This window comes from Piliocolobus tephrosceles, chromosome 8 (genome assembly GCF_002776525.5).
Source record: "Piliocolobus tephrosceles isolate RC106 chromosome 8, ASM277652v3, whole genome shotgun sequence".
In the NCBI taxonomy this organism is placed as follows: domain Eukaryota; kingdom Metazoa; phylum Chordata; class Mammalia; order Primates; family Cercopithecidae; genus Piliocolobus; species Piliocolobus tephrosceles.
In genome coordinates this window covers 28951524-28979280 of record NC_045441.1, presented here as the reverse complement: position 1 = coordinate 28979280, position 27757 = coordinate 28951524, and the positions used below count along the sequence as shown (strand labels likewise).

General features: G+C 36.0%; 1 protein-coding gene and 1 pseudogene across 4 annotated transcripts in view; one reads left to right on the top strand and one right to left on the bottom strand.

The window, feature by feature from the left end:
* The window catches only part of SUGCT (succinyl-CoA:glutarate-CoA transferase), a 740869-nt gene that overhangs the window by 446784 nt on the left and 266328 nt on the right, over nucleotides 1–27757 (bottom strand). The gene's annotated exons all lie outside the window — the stretch shown is intronic.
* On the top strand, nucleotides 16723–17579 carry LOC111552264 (annotated as a pseudogene). The gene has a single exon (XR_002734593.2). The product of XR_002734593.2 is annotated as a myeloid-derived growth factor pseudogene (transcript).

Sequence of the window (27757 nt, the reverse complement as noted above, 5' to 3'; positions counted from 1 at the left end):
TAAGACAAAAAAAAAAAAAAAAACAAGAAAACATGACCCAATCAAAGGACCAGAATAAATTTCAACAAACCAACCTAAAGAAGCAGAGGCATATCAATTAACTGACAAATAATTCAAAATAATCATCATAAGGATGTTCAATGGCCTCAGGAAAATGATACATACACAAAGTGAGAAGCTCCACAAGGAAACAGAACACATAATGAAGAACCAGACATTTTGGACCTGAAGAAAACAATCCCTGAATTGGAAAATTGACTACAGAGAGTCAATAGCAGACTTGATCAAGCATAAGAAATATTCAGCAAATTCAAAGATGGGTCATTGTAAATTATCCCATCAAGGGAGCAAAAAGAAAAAAGAATGGAAGAAGAGAATAAAGCCTAGGGACTTACAGAATACCATCAAGTGGATCCATATGCACATTATAGAAGTTCACAAAGAAGAAGGAGAGAGAGAGAGAAAGGATAAAGTACTTATTTGAAGAAATAATGGTTAAAAACTTCCCAAATTCAGGGAAGGAAATAGACGTCCAGATTCAAGAAGCCCAAAACTCATGAACTAAAATAAACACAAAGCAATCTACACTGGAATACATTGAAATCAAATTGTACAAAAGGAGAAAGACAAGACAAGAGGAGAAAGGACAAGACAAAAGGAGAATTTTGATTTTATTGAGAGGGAGTCTCACTCTGTCACCCAGGCTGGAGTGCAGTGGCACAATCTCGGCTCACTGCAACATCCATCTCCCGGGTTCAAGCAATTCTCCTGCCTCAGCCTTCCGAGTACCTGAGATTACAGGTGCCCACCACCACACCCAGCTAATTTTTGCATTTTTAGTAGAGACGAGGTTTCACCATGTTGGTCATCCTGGTCTTGAACTCCTGACCTCGTGATCCGCCCACCTCGGCCTCCCAAAGTCCTGGGATTACAGGTGAAAGCCACCACACCTGGCCAAGGAGAATTTTGAAAGCAGCAAGATAAAATTGACTCATTATGTACAAGAGAGTCTCTATAAGACTATCAGTGAGTTTGTTCAGCAGGAACCTCGCAGACCAGAAGGGAATAGAATAATGTATTGAAAGTGCTGAAAGAAAAATTCTAACCAAGAATACTATGTCAGCAAAAATGTCCTTCAAAAATGAGGAAATCTACAGAAGGAAAGTTCCTCAACATAATAAAAGTCACTTCCCTTTTGAAAAACTCATAGGTAAAATTATAATCAATTGGGAAAAACTGAATGTTTTCCACTAAGATCCAAAACAAGGCAAGGATGCCCAAACTCATCACTTCTATTCAACATAGTACTGAAAGCACTAGAAAAAACAGACAAGAAAAAGAAATAAAAGACATCCACATCATAACACAGGAAGTAAAAATAGCTCTATCTGCAGATAACATAACCCTATATGGGAGAAGAAAAAACAACAATGATTCCACCTAAAAGAAACTATTACAACTAATACACAAATTCAGTAAAACTGTAGGATATAAAATCAATAAACAAAAACTATCAGCATTTTATACACAAATAACAAATTAAAAAGAAATTTTAAAAATCCCATTTATGACAGCATAAAAAATAAAATATCTAACTAGAACTAATGCTGAGAATGCCAATAAAATACAAACTGACCTTTAAAGAGTTTACAATTTACAATAATTTACAAATTTACAATTTACAATAGCATGAAAAACAACAAAATATTTAGGAATAAATTTAACAAAGGCAGTGAAAGAACTCTACACTGAAAGTTGTAAAATACTGCTTAAAGAAATTGAAAACAGAATAAAAGAAAATATAGCCTATGCTTATGGATATGCCTATGTTTTTGATGCTTATGGATCAAAATCCCAATGACATTCTTCACAGAAATAGAAAAAAAAATACTAAAATTCATATGGAACCATAAAAGACCCCAAATAGCCAAAACAATTCTGAGACAGAAAACAAAGTTGGAAGCATCACACTTCCTGATTTAAAATTATATTACTAATCTATAGTAATCAAAACACTAGGATACTGCCTTAAAAACAGACACACAGACCAGTGGAAAACATAGACAGCCCAGAAATACTGAATAATACCAAACATATGCTTTCAACTAATTTTTCCCAAAGGCACAGAGAAGACAAAATGGGGAAAGGATAGTCCCTTCAATAAATAGTGCCAGGTAATTCAGTATCCACGGGCCATTATCTTTTTTTTTTTGAGACAAAGTCTCACCCTGTTGCTCAGGCTGGAATGTAGTGCTGTGATCTCAGTGCACTGTAACCTCCGTCTCCTGGGTTCAAGAGATTCTTATGCCTCAGTCTCCTAAGTAGCTGGGATTTATGGGCATGTGCCACCACGCCCGGCTAATTTTTGTATTTATTTTATAGGGTTTCACCATGTTGGCCAGGCTGGTCTCGAACTTCTGACCTCCAGTGATCCACCCACCTCAGCCTCCCAAAGTGCTGGGATTACAGGCATTAGCCACAGTGCCTGGCCCACAAGCCATTAACTTATCCCTCAAAAAAATAAACTGAAAATCAGTATAAGACCTAAATATAAGATCAGAAACTCTAAAACTCCTAGAAGAGAACATAGGCAGTTATTTGTTTGATATCACACCAAAAACTAAGGCCCCAAAAGCAAAAATAAATAAATTAGACAACATCAAACTTAAAAGATTCTGCATAGCAAAGGAAACAATAAACAAACAGACCAGCAACTTACAGATTGAGAAAACAATCTATGCAAACCATATATCTGATAAGGGGTTAAGATCTAAAATTCATAAAGAGTTCACACAACTCAATAATGGAAAACAACCTGATTTTTAGAAGACAAAAGGCTTGAACAGATATTTCTCCAAAGATGTAAAAATAGCCAACATGTACATTAAAAGGTGCTCAAAATCATTAATCATCAGGAAAATGCAAATTGAAACCACTATGAGATACTGCCTTATACCCACTGAGATAGCTACTATCAAAATGTCAAAAGAAAACAAATGTTGGTAAGAGTGTGGACGAAGGAGAACTCTTGTATACCATTGGTGAAAATATAGATTGGTACAGCTGTTATGAAAAGCAGTATGGACATTTCTTCAAAAATTAAAAATAGAACTAGCATATGATCCAGTAATCCCTCTTCTGAGCATATACCCAAAGGAAATGAAATCACCATCTTGTAACGATATCTACACTTCCATGTTCATTGCAGCATTAGTCACAATAGCCAAATATGGAAACAATCTAACGTTCATTGATCAGCAAATAGATAAAGAAATGGTAGTACCTACACAAAATATTATATTGTTGAGCTTTTAAAAAAGAACAAGAACTTGCCAAATGCCACAACTTAGATGAGCCTGGAGGATATCATGCTAAGTGAAATAAGTCAGACACAGAAAGAAAAATATTGCATCATCTCAATACATGGGATCTAAATTTTTAAAAATCCAATTATATACAGAGATACAGAACAAAAGAGAGGATACTATGTGTGAAGGTTAATATTGAGTGTCAACTTGATTAGATTGAATGATGCAAAATATTGTTCCTGGGTGTGTCTGTGCGGGTATTGCCAAAGGAGATTAACATTTGAGTCAGTGGGCTAGGAGAGGCAGACCCACCCTCAATGGTGCGCACCATCTCATCAGCTGCCAGTGCAGCTAGGATAAAATCAGGCAGAGGAATATGGAAGGACTAGACTGGCTGAGTCTCCTGGCCTCCATCTTTCTCCTGTGATGGATGCTACCTGTCCTCGAACACTGGACTCCAAGTTCTTCAGCTTTTGTACTTTTGAACCTTTTTGATCACAGACTGAAGGCTGCACTGTCAGCTTCCCTACTTTTGAGGTTTTGGGACTTGAACAGGCCTCCTTGCTCCTCAGCTTACAGACAGCCTATAGTAGGACTTCACCTTGTGATCGTGTGAGTCAATACTCATTAATAAACTCCCCTTTATATATACATCTATCTTATTAGTTCTGTCCCTCTAGAGAACCCTGACTAATACACCAAGCATGGGAAGAAGGGAAGGCAATACAGAGATGCAGTTCAGAGGATATAAAGTAGCAAATATATAGGATTAACAAGTTTAGAGATCTAATGTACAACATAAATACTACAGATAATAAAATTGTACTGTATATGAGATTCATGCTAAATGTGTAGATTTTAGCAGCTCTTTCCACAATAACAAAAAAATTGGTAATTATGTGAGATGATGGATATGTTAACTTGCTTCACTATAGTAACCATTTTATTCTCTATATGTATCCCATAACATCATGCTGCATACCTTAAATATACACAATTAAAATTTTTATTTTAAAAAGAAAAAAAGGAGGAGAAATAAGAACTGTCCCAGATAAAAGCTGAGAGAATTCTTTACTACTAGACTTGCCTTACAAGAGGTAAAATCCCTTTAAAATCTGCCTTAAATGGAGTCCACCAAGGTAAAAGGAAAGGACATTAGATAGCAATATGAAACAGTGTGAAAGTATAAAGCTCACTGACAAACATATAGACAAAGAATACTGTAATACTATACTTTGGTATGTAAACCTTTTAATGCTGGTAAAGAAGTTAAAAGCTATAAGCATAAAAAACAACTATGACTATAAAAATAGGTTAATGGATACACAATATAAAATAGGTGTAACGTGTGACATCAATCACATAAATGGGTGGAGACAATATAGTTTCAGTATGCAATTAAAGTTATTGTCAGCTTAAAATGTATTATGTTTTACATAAGGCCCATAGAAGATACACACACACACACACAAACACACACACACACAGCAGAGAAAGAGAGAGAGAGAGAGAAACTGAACATGTCACTACAGAAATCAATTAAACACAAAGGAATATAACAAGACAGGAAAACACGGGGATAAGCTACAAGCCAGGCAGAAAACAATTTAAAAGTGATAATAGTAAGTCCTTCCCTATCAGTAATGACTTTAAATGTCAATGAATTAAACTCCCCAATCAAAAGACAAAAAAGTGCCTGAATTCCAATTTTCAAAAATCCAGCTATATGCCATCTACAACAGACTCATTTTAAATTTAAGGACACACATAGGCTGGAAGTGAATGGATGAAAAAAGGAATTTCACGCAAATGTCAACTAAAAGAGGGCAGAGGTAGCCATACTTACATCAGCAAAATAGATGTTACGTCAGAAACTGTCACAAGAGACAAAGGGTCAATTTATCAGGAAGATATAGCAATTATGAAAATATATGAAACAAGCAGTGATGGAGCAAAAGGAAGATAAAGAGGACACCACAATAATACTAGATTTCAATAACCTGTTTTCAATCTCTAATAGAACATTCAGACAGATAAGAGGAAACAAGACTTGAAGAATACTACGGAATAAATGTACCTCACAGGCATATATAGAGAGCCTCCTACCCTGCATCAGAATACGCATTCTTCTCAAGCACCACTGGAATATTCTCCAGATTATGTTAGGTCATGAAACAAAATATCCAAACAATATCACTCCCCATCTTCCTTCTTTGTCTCTCCCTTCCCAGATGTCATATCCTGCATTACAATTGGAAGGCCTCTCTGCCTATTCCTGCTCCACAGGAATTCCTCCCAGTGAGCCCCCGGCACGGGTAATTCAGCCTTGGCGTCTTCTGCTTCTCAGAGAACCCAAACCACTACAATGACTGGTTATGAGGTTAAAATAAAAACCGAGGTGGAACTAAACACTGAAAAACAACAATATGCAAACTGAGGAATGAGTGGAGTTCACATTGCTCATAATGTTTGAAAGGAACATAAAGACTTAACTATTTAACAGTTAAAGTTTTTTAAAGTAATCACTGAAAAATAAACAGAATATACAATGTCCACACTATGTTAAGGGGGAAATGACATTGACTTTGAAGTCGGACAGAGCTGAGTCTGAATCCCGGTATTGCCACTTACTTAGCAGTGTGACCCTAGACGAGTCACAGAACTTTAGTTATGTCTTCTATAATATATAAATAGTGACCATCTTATAGAACTTTGTGATAATTATCCGTAGAGGATCATAATTATTACCACTTGTTTTCATAAAATAAACCCAAATCCCCTAACCAGACATTTGGAACTCCCCATGGTTTAATACTGATTAGCCTGTCCAATCTCACTGCTTAAAATTCCTAGGCATACATGTCTCAATCAAAATTTAAAATGTGCTATTCTTGGCTGTGTTGTATGGCTCATGTCTGTAATCTCAATGCTTTAGGAGGCTGAGGAAGGAGGATCAATTGAGGTCAGTAGTTCAAGACCAGCCTGGTCAATAGGGTAGAAACTTTGTCTCTTAAAAAAAATGTTTAAAAATTAGCTGCATGCTTGTATTTCTAACAAGTTAACAAGTCAGAAGGATGAGGCAGGAGGATTGCTAGAGTCCAGCAGTTTGAGGTTACAGTAACTTATGATTGCAACACTGCACTACGGCTTGAGTGACAGAGCAAGACACTGTCTCTTAAAAAAAAATTAAAAATTAAAAGATAATAAATTAAATGTGCCATTCCTAAAATATATATATTCTTTTCTACTTCTATACCTTCTACTCATACTTTATCCCCTACTATTTCCATTAACTTTCACTTATCATAAACCCAGAGATTCTATAGTGTTATAAAACCTTAAGGGCCTGAGATCCAATTCCAGAAGCCCCACAGTGTGGCTGTCCTCCATCTATGGAAACACCTTCAGTAATGTAAAAGTCAATATCATCCAAAGTAACCAAGTTCTTAAACAGATATTTCTGCTCATCTGAAGAGGTGCTTTATTTTAAATTAAAATCAGCCTCTACATAGCTTCTCTTCCTGGAAGTAGTTTTTAATTACTTGAGAACACAGAGAATAAGTCATCTCTCTAAAAGATTCCAGAATGAAAGGCCACTGGTGAATGTTGAATCTAATCAGGATAGGGTCACTGAAATTTGTCTTGGAGCCTGGTAAGTCTGAGATATATCCAGCCGACATGCACACACCATAAATCATAATAGTCTCTGTGCTACAATCAAACCAATTATCCACCTTGTTGGCTCCTTCATGGGAGAGGTTTCTGCCTCAGTTTCTCCAGTAAGTACCCCCAAGAGTTGTTTGGACTAAAATGTTATCCTAAATTGTGGATGACTGAGCTCGGACTCTGAATACCAAGTAACTTCTCTCAGTCCTTTCTCAAGGAATAGAGCTTATCTCCCGTAACAAGTCTCTTACTGTGAAGAGACTGATCACCTGGAATTATAGTGGTAGCTTTAAGTTATTAAGTGACTAAAATATGTGCCAGACACCATAATAAATTCATTTTATCAATTACTTTGCATGATCATCCGCACAACCGTAAGATATATATATTATTATAAATTTACTGTTGAGGAAACAGAAGCACTGAAAGATAAGCAACTTCCCCAAGCATTCATTAACAAGGCTTCCCTGGAACTAAGGTGCTATTGCTTATCTGACTTTGAATCTGCTTTCCCACTACTTGGAACCCCACCAGATGCTGTCTTTCTGGTTTAACCTGATATCCTTGGATAATTGTTATCTGAACATACCTGAGATCACAATATCCATTATCAATGGTGTATGGCTCCATCTAGGTAATTCCACAAGGGCAGTCTCTGTTACCAGGTAAGGATCCCCACAACTAAGGCTTCCCACCAATCTTTCCTTTCAGCAGAATGCTGAGAGTCACTTTGTAGGACCCCATCACCACCTCTCATAAGTTTTAAAAAAAAAACAAAAAAGCTTAATTGTGTCTGAAACAGGTTTTCATTTCTCTTCCCAAAATGTTATGGACTTGAAGACAAGAAATCAGGATTCCCACACTAACTTACTATACGGCCTTGAGCAAATCACTTAAATTGGTTAGCTGGCAGGTTCTTTTATCCATAAATTTAAGGTGTTAGACAAGTCCCTTCCAGCTATAAAATTCTGTGATTTCAAGATCAAACATGAGATCCTGATAGGAGAATTGTAATAAAACAGTAAAAAAAGAAAGAAAATGGTCTGGAATAGAAGATCTTGCTTATTTTATTATGAGTGTTTGGGGCTATGTTTATATGCTCTTAGAGACATTAAAAATGAGGACATTTTATAAGGTAAGAAACAAGAAGGCCCTCACACACACATGATATTTAAATGTGGCTCCACAGTTCACAACACCTTCATCATGTATAAATAGAACATAGCATTTACAACCACTTACACTGTAATATATTTCTTTTGGCTGAGAGAAATGTTCAACTACATGAGTTTCTGAGAACACTGACTTTTTTCTTTATGTTATTGGGTAAAGTAATGTTATTTTATAAAGACATGGGGTCCTTAGGTACCCACTCTATTACTGTGTTTTTTTGTAAATAATTACAATAGCTCTCATTCATTGAGTACCTACCACTGGGTCTGACTCTATGCTTGGCAATTTACATACATAATCTTATTCTTCAACAAGTCTGCAAAATATGTATAATTATCACACTTTCCTCATAAAAAAACCAATCTTCAGAGAGAATGGTAGCTTACTTAAACAACTGTTAACTAAGAAACCAGGATAAGAACCTAAGTCTGTCAAACTCTGCTCTGCCATTTTGCCTCCAAAACATCTTAAAGTAAATCTACTCACTATTTAAATAATAATTCATTATTACCTGATAACCCATTCGAGCCTCGTGGCAACTTCATTGGCTAGGAATTATTTTATAGATATGGAAACTGAAACACATAGAAGTTAAGTGACTTGCCTAGAGTTACACAGCTTAAAAAGATCAATGCTCACAAACTCTTACCTCCAAATCACCTAAAATCTGGTAGAAGCTCAAGATCCAGAAGAAAAGTAATCATTTATTCTCATATTTCACAAATAGATATCTAGGATTCTTAGATTATTCAGGCAGTGCTTATAGAATTTCAAATAAATCATAAAATTCTTCTGCTTTCCACACACCTACACACATATCAAGTGTGTGCAAAAAGAAATGGCCTTCCAGGCACTGATATATTCCAATACTTCTGTCACCATCTCAATTCTTCAGTTCCCTATACCCTCTCTTTATGAAAACTACATAAGTAAGTATCTGTGCTGAAAACAGTGAATCTAATAATAAGAATAGGGCTTATTTAAATGATTTTAAATGATTATCTTGGACTCAACTGTTTCTAACATTTGAGGAACTATCCAACCTTAAACTACAATTTAAGGCAGAGCATGCCTTAAAATATAAATGCCAAAAAATAATTTACAGGGGAAAGTATGATAGATTGACCACTTTGAGATCCTAAAACTTTTTTTTCTTATTGAAAATGATTATCAGTTGTCTGTTATCAGTCCAAAGAGAGACACATAACAAATAGTTTGTCAAAAAATGAGAAAAACTTGAAAATGGGGACCAGAAATAATATATGGCCAGTTGTAATGTGTTTTAAATATCATAAAGTTTACGATAAACCTTAATTCCAAATAAACCCCTTGATGTTGTAAACATACACTGTGTTGGTGTGTTAAAAAATTTATACACAGAATCAAATTCTCCATTGCAACATTAATTTTCCATTACCTTTTCAATAGTATCCTATGAAAACATACACATATAGAAGATGGATAGTTTATGATAGCAACACATTGGAGCCAGTGTAATGAGGTTTATGTCAATGTTTCCATTTAAGCTGCTTTTTTTTTCAGTAGGTTAATGACTGGACCATAAAAATGCAATTAAGTGAAATCTGGCAAATGTGTTCTTAGTAACATTTTTTTTTTTAAGTGAAAAGAAAGGGAAAGCAATGGCTGACCATTTGGAAGAAGATTTTAAAAATTATTTTGAGGAACAGGTACTGTAAAGCAGTTATATAATAGCTTTTGGTTACTTAAATTGATAAATATGTTTTGGGATTTGTTGCCAAATAAATTTAGTCACATCTCTTCCTATAAAATAGTCTATGATTTCAGACAGTTTGACATGTACTTTCTTAGTGAATACGACACGCATCAGCAGTAACAATATCTTTTCACAGACACTAATCACAGTATTTGGGAGTCCAGCTATTCCTAAAAGGGTGAGGTTGTAAAATTAATAATGAAATTAAATATGAAATGAGACTCCATTTAAAATTATAACTCTGATAACTGTTAGCAGAGATGGGAATATAGGCCAGAAGTTGAAGCCACATAGGTTAAGGTGTCAGTTCTGCCAACTGATAGTTTCCATCACCCAGGCAAGCTATTTAACTTCTCTGTGCCTCAGGCATCTCATTTTGAAACTGATAATAAAATTATATAGAACCTATCTCATAGGATCCATTCATTCATAACACTCAGCATCTATGAGCAAGTAGCACTTAAATTAGTTTTTCTGAAACTTGCTTTATTTAAAGATAAGTATTATTAAATCATGAAACATTTCTCAAAATGAAGTAGTAGAGATTCTTAGTGATTATATATATATATATTTTTTTTTTTTTTTTTTTTGGACAACTGGTTAATTCTCTAAAATGGCAAGGATAAAGAGTAGCAAATCAAATCACAGCAATTATGTGGCTATTACAAAACATCTGCTTAGTTTAAATGTGATAAATTAGCAAATCTACCCAACACACCTGATGTTTAATTCAACAAATATTCATTGAGGGCCTACTTTATTTATACAAAGGTTACATTGTATACAGATTGCCTGAAATGTCCTGGAAAGGGTAAAAACTACAAATTTAGGATTCTGATGTGAAGATAAAAGAATGCATTCTAAGTAAAGGAGAAAAACATTTGTAAATGTGGCATATACAATGCCAGACAAAAGGATTGAAAGATAGTGGGAAATGAGGCTGGATGAGAAGGCATTGGCCAAATTGTAAAACGACCAAGAAAATTTTTATACAAGATTCCATGGAAGATATATTGAGATTTTCCATAGGATTAAATGAAATAATATGAATGGTAACTTTTAGCAGTGATTGCCTCACTACCAACAACTCAAAAATGCTAGTCAATAAATAATTGCTTTGTTAAAAATTTAATTACACCCCATTCTAAATACTGACAAAATACTGCCAACATATAAACACAGGACCACACAACAGAATTCCACCCCACCCCACCCCCACCACATTGCACTTAGCTTACATTATAAATTTAAGACTGATTTAGAAGCCTTTAAATCCATCTTAATTGTGTTCCACAAGATTTTGGAGATTAAAAAAAAAAAAAAAAAAAGGTACAAACAGTCCCTTGAAACACGTAGGCCTGGACTTGATCTGGGGACAAATGACATTAAGGGGTAGATATTAGAGGGAAAATGTTAGACACCGAATCACCAAAACATCACTAATGTCTTAACACCTAAGGGAAAGAGTTGGAGCAAGGTAAATGGCCCAAAGCTAGAAGGTCACAGATCTCTGAGAACTGTTCAGAAGGACCTGCTGTGGATGAACCACAGCTCAGAGCTAGTGCACAGTCTTACCAGGTGATAAGTATCAGTGAGTGCACAGTCCTAAGAGTGATTACAAGTATCAGCACTGGAGACTTCTCAAGGAAGCACTTTTTTACCACCTTAGTTAGGTCCCATCTCCCAATGGTAAGCAGTCATGGCATCACACTCTCTACCAGTCTTACACTTACTTAGATTGGTTGCAAATTGGTCTCTTTCCATAGACAACATGTTTAACAAACAGCAGGGGCCAGGCCCACTGTATGACTCACCACTGTGCCTCCAGAGTCTGACACAAAGTAGGTAATTAATAAACATTTGTTGAAGGGATAAATGGCAAAATAAATCAAGAAGCTCATGGAATTCGGACCAATCATCCTTGCAAATTGGAAGTCAAACGGGATGCTGAGCTTGAATTATAATGAAGTATCCAGGAGGTTGTCCAGGACGCAGAAGTCAGGAGCCACTGGTCCTGAGGCCTCTCAGTGCAAATGCTAATGAGGCAAGAGGTGGGGTATTGAGGAGAAAACAATGCAAACCCCAGTAACAGATTTCCAGGAACTTGACAACAACATGGAGACTTGGAAAACTAGATGAGTAAAAGTGGAAGTAGAAGGCAGAGGCTAGGAAAGTCCCCAGAACTGAAAAAGCAGTAGCTCAAGACCTCTGAAGGGTGCCAGTGGTCTCAGTAGTGGGTTAAGAAGCAGCCGTCACAGTTCTCACCAGGCCTGACAAGGCAGATTTTGCAGATCCAAATATGTGGCAAGGAAAAGAACCCCGGGAATTCCATGAGAGAACTACATAAATAAAGGCACAGGGTGGGAACAGGAACAAGTAGATTGGATAAAAATACAGGGTAGGTCAAGGGAAATATTGGAAACACAGTTGGAAAAGTGGGGTGGAACCTTAATAGCATCCATGATAAAGAAGGTGGGCTTTAATCAATAAACCATAGAAAGGCTCTACAAACTTGGTGAGCAGAGAAGAGATCTTATCAATGCTCTACTTCCAGCTTCAAGAGTGTGTGTGTGTGTGTGTGTGTGTGTGTGTGTGTGTGTGTGTGTGTGGTATCCTGGGGTGCAGCTTGTATAGTAGTCCAGACAAGTGAAAATAAGGTAGGATCATGTGTCCATGGAAATGGAGATATAAACCACAGCAGCACAAAGAGCCAGCAAGACAATCTCCCACAGCACTTAGTCTTCCTTAAAACACACTCTTCCTGGCCAGGCACGGTGGCTCACGCCTGTAATCCCAGCACTTTGGGAGGCCGAGTCAGGTGAATCATCTGAGGTCAGGAATTTGAGGCCAGACTGGCCAACATGGTGAAACCTCGTCTCTACTAAAAATACAAAAATTAGCCGGGCATGGTGGTGGGCGCCTGTAATCCCAGCTACTCAGGAGGATGAAGCAGGAGGATCACTTGAACCCAGGAGACAGAGGCTGCAGTGAGCCCAAAACACACCAATGCACTCTAGCCTGGGAAACAGAGTAAGATTCTGTCTCAAAAAAACAAAAAAGACAACTCAACTACATACTCTTCCTTAAAAGCAACTTGCATAATATGATATATTTCGCAAACCTTACTTTCCCATTGCCACTCTCAAGACACTTCCACTGCAACTAGTAACAGCAACATACCCCAATGTGCCTTTGATACTTTCTTCATTTATCAACTCATTCTCACACTTCAAAAATCACCCAGCTGCTGGTATTCCTAATGTTCTCCTCTTCTCTCTCACCCATGTACTCACACAGCAGCCTGCAGTATCTCAGCTCCAACACTCACCACACAGTAAGTGTTGATTCAGATTTTCTGTTTTCCCTCCTGAAACTATAACCAGTCACAGGGAGAAAAAGCACATGGTTTGGAGCCCAGGTTCCTGTTTCTGTAACTTGCCAGCTACATATCATCCATGGTACCTCACAGCACTTCTGCAAAATGCATAGGAGACAATACATGCAAGCTGCTTAGCACAGTGCTTCACATGACAGAAGCACTGAACAATAAAGTTTTTTCTTTTGATTAACCATTATTGTGATGTTGCAGACAAAACAAAGAAGCAGGTTAGGCTATGCGTCAGAGATACACTCCAAGTCAATGAATAGAACCAGGCTTTCCCCCACCATCTCTGGGATCTTATTCCCTCTTCCCGCCAAACAATGCCTCTTAACAGTGAACCTGAGCTACAGCTTCACAGAGATGAGCACGCTCTTGAACGAATTCATTCTTTGCTCCCATAGAAACCAAAGAAGAAGAAAATATGGAGAGGGAGCTACCCAAACTGCAGACTGAACTTTGTATAGCTTTGTAGCCAGAAAAAAATAAAGAAATAAATAAATGAGGAAAGTAGCTTTTTACTGAGTAATAATTAGAACTCTCCTTCATTTCCTTCTAATTCAAACCAAAATTATTTTTCCTCTTTTCAGTAATGAATCAAGTGATTCATGAGTATATTGGGGATTTTGTCTAGGCTTAGAGTTGGCCAGTAATATATAGAAGTGGATGTGGTTAATTAAGAACAAGAAAAAAATTGAATTCCTAGTATCAGATCTCTCATTGCACTAGTTTTTGGTAACTCTGTCATCAGCCGAAGAAATTCAATCAATGAAACCCATGAAGAACTATCCATTTACAATATCTGTTTACAATATGTAAACACGAACTTTGCCTTTTGTTCCATGCAACAGGAATTCGCCGCCTCATAAATGAGCACATATTTTTATGATTCTGCTGCATCTCATTACAACAAAAAACTCATGTAACATACTTTATAGCAAATTTTTAAAGCTATATTTAATGCCATCACAATTTCCAAATACATGTACAGCACTCTATTGTAGGCAGAGAGTAAAGAAAAGAAGAATGCATCATTTCAAGACCTTGATGAATACTGAAATGCTGGTTACAAACACGTTACGGTTTATGAATTATGGTGTTTAATATGGCATATTTACTTATTTTCTCTATCCTAGAATTAAGCTGCCCAACACTGATAGGGCAGAGGAAAAATGTCATTTCCTCTGTTTTGCAAATGAGAAAACCTGAAAAGATGATTCTCTTCATTTAAAGACCTTCTTGGCAACCAGTGGATTACAGGGGAGAAGCTGTCACTGCCTGTCCAGGCCACACTCCACTTGTAATGGGCCTGCTGAGAACCCCTGCAGCCCAAGTGGCTTACTCCCCTACCACATGACTCCCTCTTGTTGCAGTTGCTAGGAGCTAAGACAGAGGCACCTGATCAATGTCTGCTCATCTGCAGGCCAGCCAGTTAGCCTGTGCCTGACTAATATTTGAGCTGGTACAAACTCATTATTCTCGCAAATAGTTGGTGTTGGGAAAAGGAAAGACTCAGCCATTTAATGTAAAGCTGGTAATAGAAATGTGCAGTGAGGGTGAATCGGGAACATGGCATGGCAACAATCCATGCAACCCAAAATAATGAAGGGACAAAAACTTCACTGAGTAGCTGCTAAACGCAGATTACATCGCCCAATCAAGGAGAAGCAGAGGGCAGGGAGACCCTTTCCTAGAAAAGACATCGTTCCTGAGATTTCCCATCTGAATCCTTACAGTAAACCTCCTTTTACTGAGGGACTCTTGCTCCTTGCAATCAAACAATCAGAAACACAATAACTGCTGATGCAGTGTCTATTGAACAATTAGTGCAGCTCTTTTAAAGCTAATAAAAAGAAACTATTTCACAGAGATGTAAAATTCAAAAACCTAACAAAAAAAGAACTTATCCTGTTTGAATATCAAAAGATGTGTAAAAAGTTAGGGCTGTATTCAAAAAATCCTACCCATCTGTCTGAAGACAGCTGACATCACATGAAGCTTCCACTCATGTGAAATATATAATATTTATCACATGTATTGTTTTTCTATGCTGCATAATATATAGTGTAAAAGTTAAATAATGTTAAAGCAAAATAACAGAAATTAAATGTAAATGTAATAAAGCAAAAACTAATAAAAATGTAATGAGAAATTAACAAAACAATCATTGACAAAGAGATTCATACCCATGTTTCAAAAAATACCATATAGCTAGTACATTAAAAATATGTAAGCACATGAAAAAATTTAATAATATAATTAATAGAAAACATGAATAATACAGTCAGAAACAAGATTTTATATAGATACATAAATATAATTATACATATTATGAAATCAGAAATATTTTATTCAGGTCCATAGAACATTTTTTAATTAAATCATGCACTTGAACAAAAAATATGCTTAAATTCAACACATGGAAAAACATATGGATCACATCTTCTGATAAACCAATAAATTTTAAAAGCACAATAAAATGTTCACAAAAATAAAGCTAACTATTTGGGAATTGCTAAATATTTTCCTAAATAATCCTTAGGTCTGAAAACAAAAGAAAACTGCTATTACTAAGGATCTACAAGACAATAAAAAAGAGACTACTTCATACCCCAACCATTAGGATAAAGTCTTGCTTATAGAAAAGTGTATACCCTGAAAAATCATTATTAAAAAAGAAAAACTGAATGGAAGCAAGTAAACATTTTTAAAATTTTAAAGATAAGCTACAAAATAAACCAAAAGAAAACAGAATGTAGAAATTAACAAAGAAAAAAGCTGAAATGTATGATCTACAAATTCAAAAATTCACTCTGCGACGGTGAATAAAATGCAAAAATTCTCACAAGTCTGATAAGGAGAAAAGAGAAAGAATAAGAAAGGCAAGCAGAAAATAAAAACAGATATACCAGATAGAGAGTTAGAAAATTTTATGAAAATATTATCTGCAACTCTATGATGACACATTTGAAACCTAGCATTAGTGGATAATTCTCTAGAAAAATACAAATTACCAAAACTGATAAAAATAGAGAAAATGAATATACAAACCACTAATAATGTAGATTATCAAGGTAATTAAAGCCTTGTTTTTCAAAGGCACTAGTTCCAGATAGACTTACAGCTGAATTATCCAACTTTTGAAAGATGCATAATTTCAATGAAATTTAAATTATTCCAGATTATATTTAAAAATAGAAAGCCTCCTAATTTGATTTTTAAATTTTAAACTAGCCAGATGTAATAAAGTTCAAAAACAGAAAATTATAGTCCAATTTCACTGGAAAATATATGCGCAGATGATGTCAATAAAATACTATCAAATTAAATCAATATTTGCAAGATTTCCAAAGAGTAATGCATTGTCATCAGGTATGGTTTATTTCAGAAAGCCAAAGATGACCAATAAACATAATGACAAATTCATTACATTGAAACCTTAAAGAAACATCTCTATCCTTGTCCAACATGGCGGCGCCCAGCGGAGGGTGGAACAGCGTAGGCGCGAGCTTGTGGGCTGCGCTGCTCCTAGGGGCCGTGGCGCTGAGCCCGGCGGAGGCGGTGTCCGAGCCCACGACGGTGGCGTTTGACGTGCAGCCCAGCGGCGTCGTGCACTCCTTCTCCCATAACGTGGGCCCGGGGGACAAATATACGTGTATGTTCACTTATGTCTTTCAAGGAGGGACCAATGAGCAATGGCAGATGAGTCTGGGGAGCAGCGAAGACCACCAGCACTTCACCTGCACCATTTGGAGGCCCCAGGGGAAGTCCTATCTGTACTTCACACAGTGCAAGGCGGAGGTGCGAGGCGCTGAGATCCAGTACGCCATGGCCTACTCTAAAGCCGCATTTGAAAGGGAAAGTGATGTCCCCCTGAAAACTGAGGAATTTGAAGTGACCAAAACAGCAGTGGCTCATAGGCCCGGGGCTGTCAAGGCCGAGCTGTCCAAGCTGGTGATTGTGGCCAAGTCATCACGCACTGAGCTGTGACCAGTAGCCCTGTTGCAGGCAGCACCTTCTCATCTCTGGTGAAGCTGAAGGGGCCTGTGGCCCTGAAAAGGCCAGCACATCACCGGTTTTCTAGGAGGGACTCTTAAGTTTTCTGCCTGGGCTGACGTTGCCTTGTCTGGAGGGACTTGCAGGGTGGCTGAAGCCCTGGGGCAGAGAACAGAGGGCCGAGGGCCCTCCTGGCTACCAACAGCTTCCCAGTCCCCACTTCCTGGTCAGCTCTTCTGGACTCAGGATCGCAGATCCCGGGCACAAAGAGGGTGGGGAACACGGGGGCCACGCTGGGGAAAGAAGCCATGCTCCCCCCAACCTGCAGAACTGCTTTCCTATGTTTACCCAGGGGACGGACCGCCTTTCAGATGAACTGGGAAGAGATTAAATGTTTTTTCATATTTAAATAAATAAGAACGTTAAAAAGCAAAAAAAAAAAAAAAAAAAAGAAAAAGAAACATCTCTATATAGCTCGATATATCTATGATTTCATAAATGGTACTAAAAGTAATTTGATAAAATGCAGCCATATTTTCTAATAAGAATTCCAAGTCAGATTAGAATAAAATAAATATAGTATTTATATATAAAGACAAACATCATTAAAATCAGAATGACCCTTTATTATCATTATTATTCAAAATTGGGCTCTGAGGTTCTAGTAAACAAGGATAAGAAAATAAAATAATTGGCTTAATAGTAATAAAGCTACTAAAATTCACAAGGGAACTGCATAAGGTGACTACATACACTATATGCAAAAAAAATATTTTATATCTAACAAAAACAAGAAATTAAAACAGAAAAAAACCGCTATTCACAATGGTTAAACAAACAAACAAAAAAAACCCTCTATGTTGTTGTAAAATTTTATTGTTAAATACAAAATAAGATTTGAACAAGTAGATAGGCAAACAATGTCCTTGGAAAAGAAGACTTCATGCCAAAATATTATAAACAAAAATCCTCCACAAAAATCCTCCAAAAAGTATATGCTTCAAAGTATACATTTAAGCAATCCAGTTAGAATCACAACCATTTTGAAATCAGTTAAAATGTGAATGTTCATATGGAAGTATAAATAGCTAAGAAGATTAAAAAACATAAAACAATAGTAAGTCAAAGACTCCTGTCTATTAAAGCTTACTATAACAGCATCTTAAACAAATAAGAAATAAGCAAATAATTGAGTGGTTGGAATAGTATCCAGTAGTAGGTCCCAATATATACAATTAATATAGTCCATGTAGAATTCTATTTTAGTAAGAAAAAAAGTATTTATTCAAAATGCTGTCAAAACTAGCTATCCATCTGTAAGTAAATTAAGTCATTATTTCACATCATATTTCATATGAGTAGAGTAAAGACACAAATGTGAAAATAAGTAAAAATAGAATAAAATTTAGGAGAATAAATTTTGGGGGAGACTTTTTACTCAAGGTTTTTATAACCAAAGGTAGAAAACCCAAAAATTCTAGAAGAAAAATTAGAAATATTTGATTAGATAAAAAATAAAAATAGAGTCAAAGATGAATAAAGGATTGGGAAAAATATTAACATAAAAGTTTCCACATATTAGTAAAAAAACAAAGTATAAGCAACCAAAAAAGAATAGGAAATGCAAATGTCCAATAAACATAAAGAGAGTCATATTCAATCTGAATCAGAGGAGACAATACTAAAATAGCATTGCTATGCATGTTTTTTTACACATTATGTAGCCAAATTTTTTTTTTTTTCTTTTTTTTTTTTTGAGATAGAGCGTCATTCTGTCACCCAGGCTGGAGTGCAGTAGCACCATTGTGGCTCACTGCAACCTTTGCCTCCTGAGCTCAAGCAATTCTCCTGCCTTAGCCTCCCGAGTAGCTGGGGTTACAGGGGCTGCCACCATGCCCAGCTAATTTTATATATATATATATATACTTTTTTTTTTTTTGAGACAGAGTGTAGCTCTGTCGCCCAGGTTGGAGTGCAGTGGCGTGACCTCGGCTCACTGCAAACTCTGCCCCCAGGGTTCTAGCAATTCTCCTACCTCAGACTCCCAAGTAGCTGGGATTACGGGCGACTGCCACCACTCCTGGCTAATTTTTTTGTATTTGTAGTAGAGACGGGGTTTCACCATGTTGGCCAGACTGGTCTCCAACTCTTGACCTCAGGTGATTCACCCATCTCAGCTTCCCAAAGTGCTCGAATTACAGGCATGAGCCACCACGCCTAGCCCATTTTTATACTTTTTGGTAGAGACAAGATTTCACCATGTTGACCAGGCTGGTCTCGAACTCCTGATCTCAAGTGATCCACCCGCCCTGGCCTCCCAAAGTGCTGAGATTACAGGCATGAACCACCATGCCAGCCAACATGGCCAATTTTTTTTTTAATGTGACAATACCCATTATTATAAAAAATTAGAGGTAAGTAAGGGGCACTTTCATACATTGTTGTTTAAAATGTGAATGACTGCTATCTTTTTGGAATCAAGTCTAGTAATCAGAGTAGTCCCCCTCATTTGCTTAGGACATGTTCCAAGACCCCCAGTGAATGCCTGAAACCGCAAATAGCACTGAGCCGTATACATACTATGTTTATTTGACCTGAAAACCTAGACGGCTATTGCAATTGGGTAGCATATACAGCAGGGATATGTTGGACAAAGGAATAATTCACATCCCGGGTGGGAAGAAGGAGAATATCACAAGATTTGCTACTCACAAAAACATGCAATTTAAATCTAATGAATTTTCCATTTAGTATATTCAGACCACAGTTGATGATGGGTATGTAAAACCATGGAAAGCAAAACTGCAGATAAGTAGCGACTACTGTAGTTCTTTATTTCCTTAGTGATAGCAATCTCATTCCTGATAATCTATTTTGTAGATTTAAAAGCCATATGTTATTCACATATAAAATAATGTTTAGTGCAGTATTTATAGTAATAGTAAATAACAGAGAAACAATATATTGTCCACCAATAGGGAAATTAACCAAGTTATATCCAACCCATGAAATAGTATGCAATTATAAAAAAAAGAATGCAGTCTTGAAAAGACACTTTCCCAAGTCCTGAATTAGCATTATTATCTTTTCTTCCCATTTATCAATGTAATAAAGAAAACTGTAATTCATTACTTTTATTTACATTTATTTGATTACTAATGAGATTGAAAGTTTTTCATGTTGTTATTAGCCATTTGTGCATTCTCTTTATGGATTATGTCAATGTTGCTTGTTTTACAATTAGGATTTTCATGTTTCCCTCATTAATTTGTAAAAATCCATTGTACATAAAGACTCAATCTTTGACCAACAAATTACATTATAAATATTTCTATTTACTGTATAACACTGTATGTGGAGTGAGCTTTCTCACATACGGATGTTGTGAGAAATAAATAGTTAGATCTATTAGTAATTTAATTTTCCCTTGTATTGGATTTAAAATATGCATTCCTGCCCAAAGAGTATATAAATGTTTTCCCCTGTTTTCTTAAAGTACATGCAAAGTTTTATTTTTTTAACATTTAAATCTTTAATCCATCTGGAGTTTATTTTGGTGGATGAAGTGACTTAGGAATCTGACTTTCCCCATTGAAGTAGGGTTCTTGCCTGAAACAGCAGGCAGGAGCTCCAGGAAGGCGGCCAGACACAGCCAAGCAGTATTCTTGAGGAGATGCCAGGAGGAAAAGAAACTAGCTGTGGAAAGCTGGCCCATGGAACAGCAGTTTCCCCATGTACAGACAGTAAACCAACCAGAGAGGAAATCTCCCTGCTTAGATGTCCTGTATGTCCACCTTCTCCAAATTGCTTGGTCACTAATGTAAATTTACACTAATCAGCCATTCAATGTTAGATGTGAAGGGAGAATACTACTGTACAAGAGAATATTGAAGAGATACAGGGAAAAAAATCCATGCTATTTTTGGGCAAATACAAGATCAGAATAAATCTTTTTCATTTAAGAATGAAAAAGACAAGAAGATACAATAATATCCATGAAGATATTATGCCCTACAAAAGGAAATAAATATAAAATGTAAGACGTAAAGAGCATACTTTTAACATAAATATGGCAGAAAACAGGTAAATTTTAGAAAGCATTTATTTATCCTCTCATATATTAAAGAAAACTCTCTGGACCCTCCAAACAAAGAAAGTAAAGATGAGCTAAGAAAAAACACTTAAAACAAAAAGAAAATTAGCAGAATCATTAAATCAAAGTAAGGAGAGAAAAATGCTTTAACACAGTCTAAAATTGCAATAAAACTTGTAAAGGTCAGAATCAACATTGCGGAAAATCAATACAGGCAAGATTGATGAAAAATGGGATGAATATATTAAAATGGCCCCCAAAACTGATAAGAATTATGGGAGACATAAAATGGAGATTCAACATATAAATAATGTATTTTAATAAAGAAGACATCTAAACAAATTCGACAAAACATAAAATATTGCATAAGAAACTTTCCTTAAAGCTGTACCTTGTAGTAGTTGTTTATCTTATCTTGAAAAGATAAAGAAAGAAGAAAAAGTATCAGCTAATTTTGCAACCCATAATTCCTCCAAGCAATAACTGGAATTTGTATTGGACAGCACATTTTGGCCACCAAGAAATGTTAGTTCCTAGTTAAAGTTTGTTTTCCTAACAAGTTAAGGAGATGCACCAGTAAGAAACAAGCAGTCTATTTGTGAGTGAGAGTTATGAGAAAAGAAGTGCATGAACAGTGAGAGGCATCTGAAGTGACCACCATGAGGACGTGGACAAGCAGCGCAGTCTCTGGTCTAATGGACAAGATTTTGTGGATTGGGAACACTACACAAGGCATGATTGAATAGAAAACCACCTTGGCAACCTCTGACTTCTACCTTTGAACAAGAAGTCATTTACATCATATTTGCCATCAAGAATGCCCAGCCGGAGAAGGAACATTTGAGCGCTTAAATGGGGGTGGGAAAAGTGATGGGGTGGGCCTAAAGGAGGCAGGAAAAAATGCCCTGCCTCGATTTTGTCTACCACCATCAAAAAATTATGTTATTTTCCTTTTTTGAAAAATTTACTTTTTTCTATTGAGTCATAATAGATGTATGTATTTGGGGCTGCATGTGTAAATCTGATACATTCATGTAATGTATAAAGATCAAATCAGGGTAACTGGGATATCCATCACCTTAAATATGTACCTATTGTATGGTAGCATCATTCTAATTAATCCTGTCTAACTAATTTGAAATGTACAATAGATTATTGTTAACTATAACCACGCAACAGATCTGTTGGAAATCAGGTCTTAACTTCTATCTAACTGTATATTTGTACCCATTAATAAATCTTTGTTTATTCCCCCCATCCCTACTACCCTTCCTGGCCTCTGGCAACCACCAATCTACTTTTATCTTCTTAAGATGCAATTTTTTAACTGTCGCATGTCAGTGAGGACATCCACTACTTGTCTTTCTCTATTTGGCTTATTTCATTTAACATAATGACCTCCAGTTCCACCTATTCTGCAGCAAATAACAGGACTTTTTAATTTGTTCTTTCCTCAAATGCATAATTCATTGGCCTTTTGTTTGTTTTGAGACAGCGTCTTGCTCTATCGCCCAGGCTGGAGTATAGTGGCACGATCTCAGCTCACTACAACCTCCACTGCCCAGGCTCAAGTGATGCTCTTGCCTCAGCCTCCTGAGTAGCTGGGATTACAGGTATGTGCCACCATGCCCAGCTAATTTTTGGATTTTTAGTAGGGATGGGGTTTCACCATGTTGGCCAGGTTGGTCTTAAACTCCTGACCTCAAGTGATCCACCCGCCTCAGCCTCCTAAAGTTCTGGGATTACAGGCATGAGCCACCGCACCCAGCCAATTCATTGGCTTATGACAGTGTGTTACAGAAAAGTGAGAAGAGTCATTTTTCCCACTCTATATTTTGTGGCTTAATTAGACTTTTTCTGTAACAAAATGACCGAGCTGAATAAAAATCTAACCAAATCTAACCTTTTTTGTGCTGACCAAAAAGATTCACCTTACATAAGGTGCAATTCATTAAACCTAGACAATCCTGATGAATATTTTTTGAAGATAAAGACATAGTCCTTAAAAAAGACTTAAAAGTCAGATTGGCCTAGATCACTTCACAATATTCTGTATGGAATAAAATTACAGCTTTTCTATGGGGAAAGATGCTTACCAAGAATTTTATATCCAGACAAATTTTCATTCACTTGTAAACACAACAGAATGATATCTTCAGATATGTAAGGACTTACAAAATATGCCACCTATGCCTCCTAGAGAAATAATAAAAGGTTGGAGGCATATTCCTACCACAGAAAAGTTAGGTAAGACAAAAAACTCATGAATATGCAAGTGCTATGAAAGAAATGGGAATAAATATTGCTACTACTCAATCTCAGAATGATATCCAAAATAGCCGCTAAAATAAAATAAAATAAAATGATATAATAATTATTGAAAGAAAAGATATATGAGTTAAAAATAATAATGGCTGAGGTAGTAACTGAGATAAAAAAAATCAAATATACAAACAAATCTGGAAGCTGAAGGAAGAAAAAAGTAGAAGGGAACAAATACTGTCTCCCTGTTGCCTTCACGTATGGTCAAACTTGCACAAAGAACTAAAGTAACATCAAATAAACAAATATTGTAGTATTCAAGACAAAAAAATATTACCTGGATTTAAAGTAATAATTGAACACACTAAATAAAATTAAAGAAGATTATGTAACACAGCAGCTCAAGACATGTGAATTCAAACTACCCAGAAATAATAAATGATTTTGGTGATGTGGCCAGTTACGAGACATATATAATATAAGCATGGTAATATAAGCATGGCAATACAATATAAGCATGGTAATTGCATATCTAATATAAGCAGTTACCATGCTTATATTATATATACTCATGCTACACAAGGGGGAAAGATTCTACCCACCATAGCACCTGAAAGATGTAAAATACCTAGAAACAGACACCAAGACAGGTATACAATGTATAAGAAGAAATCTACAAAACTTGCTATTATGAGAGTTGACTAGTGCTATGCTCCTGGAAGGGAAGACTCAATTATGATGAAGAGATCAGGTCTAATCAATTTAATTTTTATATTTAAATCAATGCCAATCAAAATCTGATAAACTGTTGTTAACTTGACATTTTCTCTCAAAATTTTCTCGAAAGGTTGCAGTGAGCTGAGATCACGCCACTGCACTCTAGTCTGAGCAACGAGAGCAAAACTCTGTCTCAAAAGAAAAGAAAAATTCTCCAAAATAATACACAGAAAACAATGAGCAAAAAAATATTGAAAATGAAGAATACTATAGGATTTATGAAAATAGATGTCTAAACTTGCTACAAAGCCAAAACAATGACAATAGAATTGAACTGAGGTAGTAAGAGACAACAGGGGCCAGGTATGGTGGCTCACACCTGTAATTCCAGCACTTTGGAAGGCCAAGGGAGGAGGGTTGCTTGAGCTCAGGAACTCAGGACCAGACTGGACAGCAGAGTGAGACCTCATCTCTACAAAAAATAAAAAATTTAGCCAAGTGTGGTGACGCATACCTGTAGTCCCCACTTGGAGGCTGAGGTAGGGGGATCACTTGGGCCCAGGAAGTCGAGGCTGCTGTAAGCCATGATTGCACCACTGCAATACAGCCTGGACAACAGAGCAAGACCCTGTCTAAAAATAAAAAATAAAAAAGAGAGACAGCTCAGCATGGTGGCTCATACTTGTAATCCCAGCACTTTGGAGAGGCCAAGGTGGTCAGATGGCTTGAGTTCATAAACTTAAGACCAGTCTGGGCATCATGGTAAAACCCCAGTTCAACAAAAAATACAAAACTTGGCCAGGTGCAGTGGCTTGTGCCTATAGTCCCAGCTACTCAAGAGGCTGGGGTGGGAGGATCACATGAGCCTCAGAGGTAGAGGCTGAAAGTGAGCCATGACTGCACCACAGCTTCTAGCCTAGGCAACAGAGCAAGATGCTGTCTCAAAAAAACAAACAAAAGAAACAAAAAGCAGAGAGAGAACAGAATATAAAGGCTAGAACCATGTGGGCCTTTGTGTATCTGGTCATAAAATAAGTACAAATCACTGAGGTATTATTAATATAAATGGTTAAAGGTTAATGGAATAACTATTTGAAGGGGCTACACAAAAATATAAACTACTTATCTTTGGGTAAATGACTTCATTTTGCTTCTGTTTGTTTTGTGTTTCCCTGTTATTTTGGTATTTTCCTGAGCTCTCCGAATTTCCAACAATGAGAATGCTTCCATTTCATAATTAGAAAAAGCTCATAAATGTTATTTTAATAGTATGGGTTCAATTCACGTTATAATTAGAAAAGAAAAAATGTTTTTAAAAATTCTATAAATCTGAAATTTCCTTCAAAATGATGCAGCTGTGGGAAAAAATTGATTTGGTAATAAACTATAACCCAGGTAAACTATGAAAAAGAAAATGCCTGAAAAATATTCTTAGTTGGATATTGACTTGGAAAATTAAGACTTCATGAGGAGTTCCACGAGGTCACTGTCTAAGTAAGTAGGAAGTGGGAGGCATTCTAGGGTGGGATAAAATAATAGAGTAAATCCTTCAGTTCACAGAAGTCAGTTTTTAACATGGTTTCAGGAACAAAAGTGTTCAAATGATAAGGACTAGGTTTCCTAAATTACTAGTAATATAGATGAGTATCTCTAGAAAAGTAACTAAAGAATATTTTCTCAATAGTAGCTCCAATATATATGATAAATAGAATATGCAAGTATATGCATTATACATTAACCAAGAGCATCTGTCATTTAAACAAAAGGAGGTAACTGTAATTAATGTTGCTTTCAAGTTAAGAAATGCTGTAGCAATACTCTTTTAAATAAAAAAGGTATCATCTTCAATTTGCCTTCTAAATTTTTTTACATAATGACTACCAAAAGACTACAGAAAAGTACATTTAATCTGAATGACTTGGAGAAGCTTGGTGGCATCAAAATCAATAAACCATTAATATCCTTTCAAGGAAAATAGGCAAAACAGAACTAAATAAAATGTCTGAACTCAGGGGTAAGATAGTTTATGGTATTCGAAAACTATTCCAGTATCACTAGGGAATGAACTGGATGGCTCTTATTTCAGAGAATGTGCCCTGTTTTAAGCTAAGACAGTCTTGTTTAGAGGAAATATCAATGAAGATTTTCTTCTAGTCTATGTTGCCAATTGGTAAATTGGGGGAGGGGGGTACTCTTAATTCATTCCTAAGAAAAGCTTTCTAAAAGCTCAGATCTGCCAAATCCTTTTGCAGAGGACTGCCAAAATAGAATAAGGGAAGATCAAAAGCAAAGTTATTGTCAATGCTGTTCGTTCTTCAATACTTACACACTGAACAGAACAATACTCTTTTTTTGGCATCTTCTTCTTCTTAGTACTGAAGCTCACTATTTCTATCTTCTTAAGACTTAAAGAGGACCATAAATGATGACATACTTTTTTTTAATTTTTGCCAGTTTTAATACACATAATATTGTATATTTTCATCAACCTTTAAGATATATAAATAATTGAATATTTACATTAATTTCAGATAATATCCTGACAAATGCTAACTTTCATTGTTTTATTAAGACAAAATATATGGAATTATGCTTAAATACGAAAAGCCATTTCATCCAACTTTTGGAATATCACACGGCTACATTTATTATATTTCTACTCATAGAGCCTTGAATCAACAAAGATATGTCAACAGCAAAATTTATTTGATGACAATAAGGTGAATTGCAAGCATTTTTGTGTAAGTTTGTGCATTTGAATTCTTATATTCATTCATATTTTGTTTTCTTTGTTGTAGTCTTCAAAGGTCTTCAAGCTCTTTGTTCTTTATCTTTTTCAACAAAAAAAATGTATTTAAGTTTTTATTTTTGTAAGGTAGACTTTATTTCAAAACTTGTTTTCAACCAACAACTTAGACTATCATCATATTTCCCAGTTTTCTGTCCATATGTATAATTTAAAGCTCAGTAAAAACAGTTGAGGGATCCTTTGTTTCTAGTCCCATGCCAAATGATCATTGTAAAAATTCAGAATTCTCTCAGCTGTCATTGAATATAACATTGAGCACCTAAAAAACCAGTATACTTTGCAATATTATTTACTCTTTTAAAAACTTCTCAATAGTCTAGGACAGATTTTTGGAATACTTATCCCTGAGATACATACTTATGATTAAATTACAACTTTTTGAATAAAGAGAATAGTGTACATTAACTCACAATTGAATAAACCCTAATCAGGTTAACTCTCTAGTTAACCTAAATAAATCAATTTCCTTGCCTAATGAAAAGACCTTTGAAAAAATTATGACAGTGAGAAAACTCTGAAAGTGAAAGAAATCTGACCTGTCTTCATCTCACTTCTAACCTCCAAGTTGCCCTCATTCATTCCTCTATGTAGGCCAAACTTGAGAGGAATTTATAGTTTA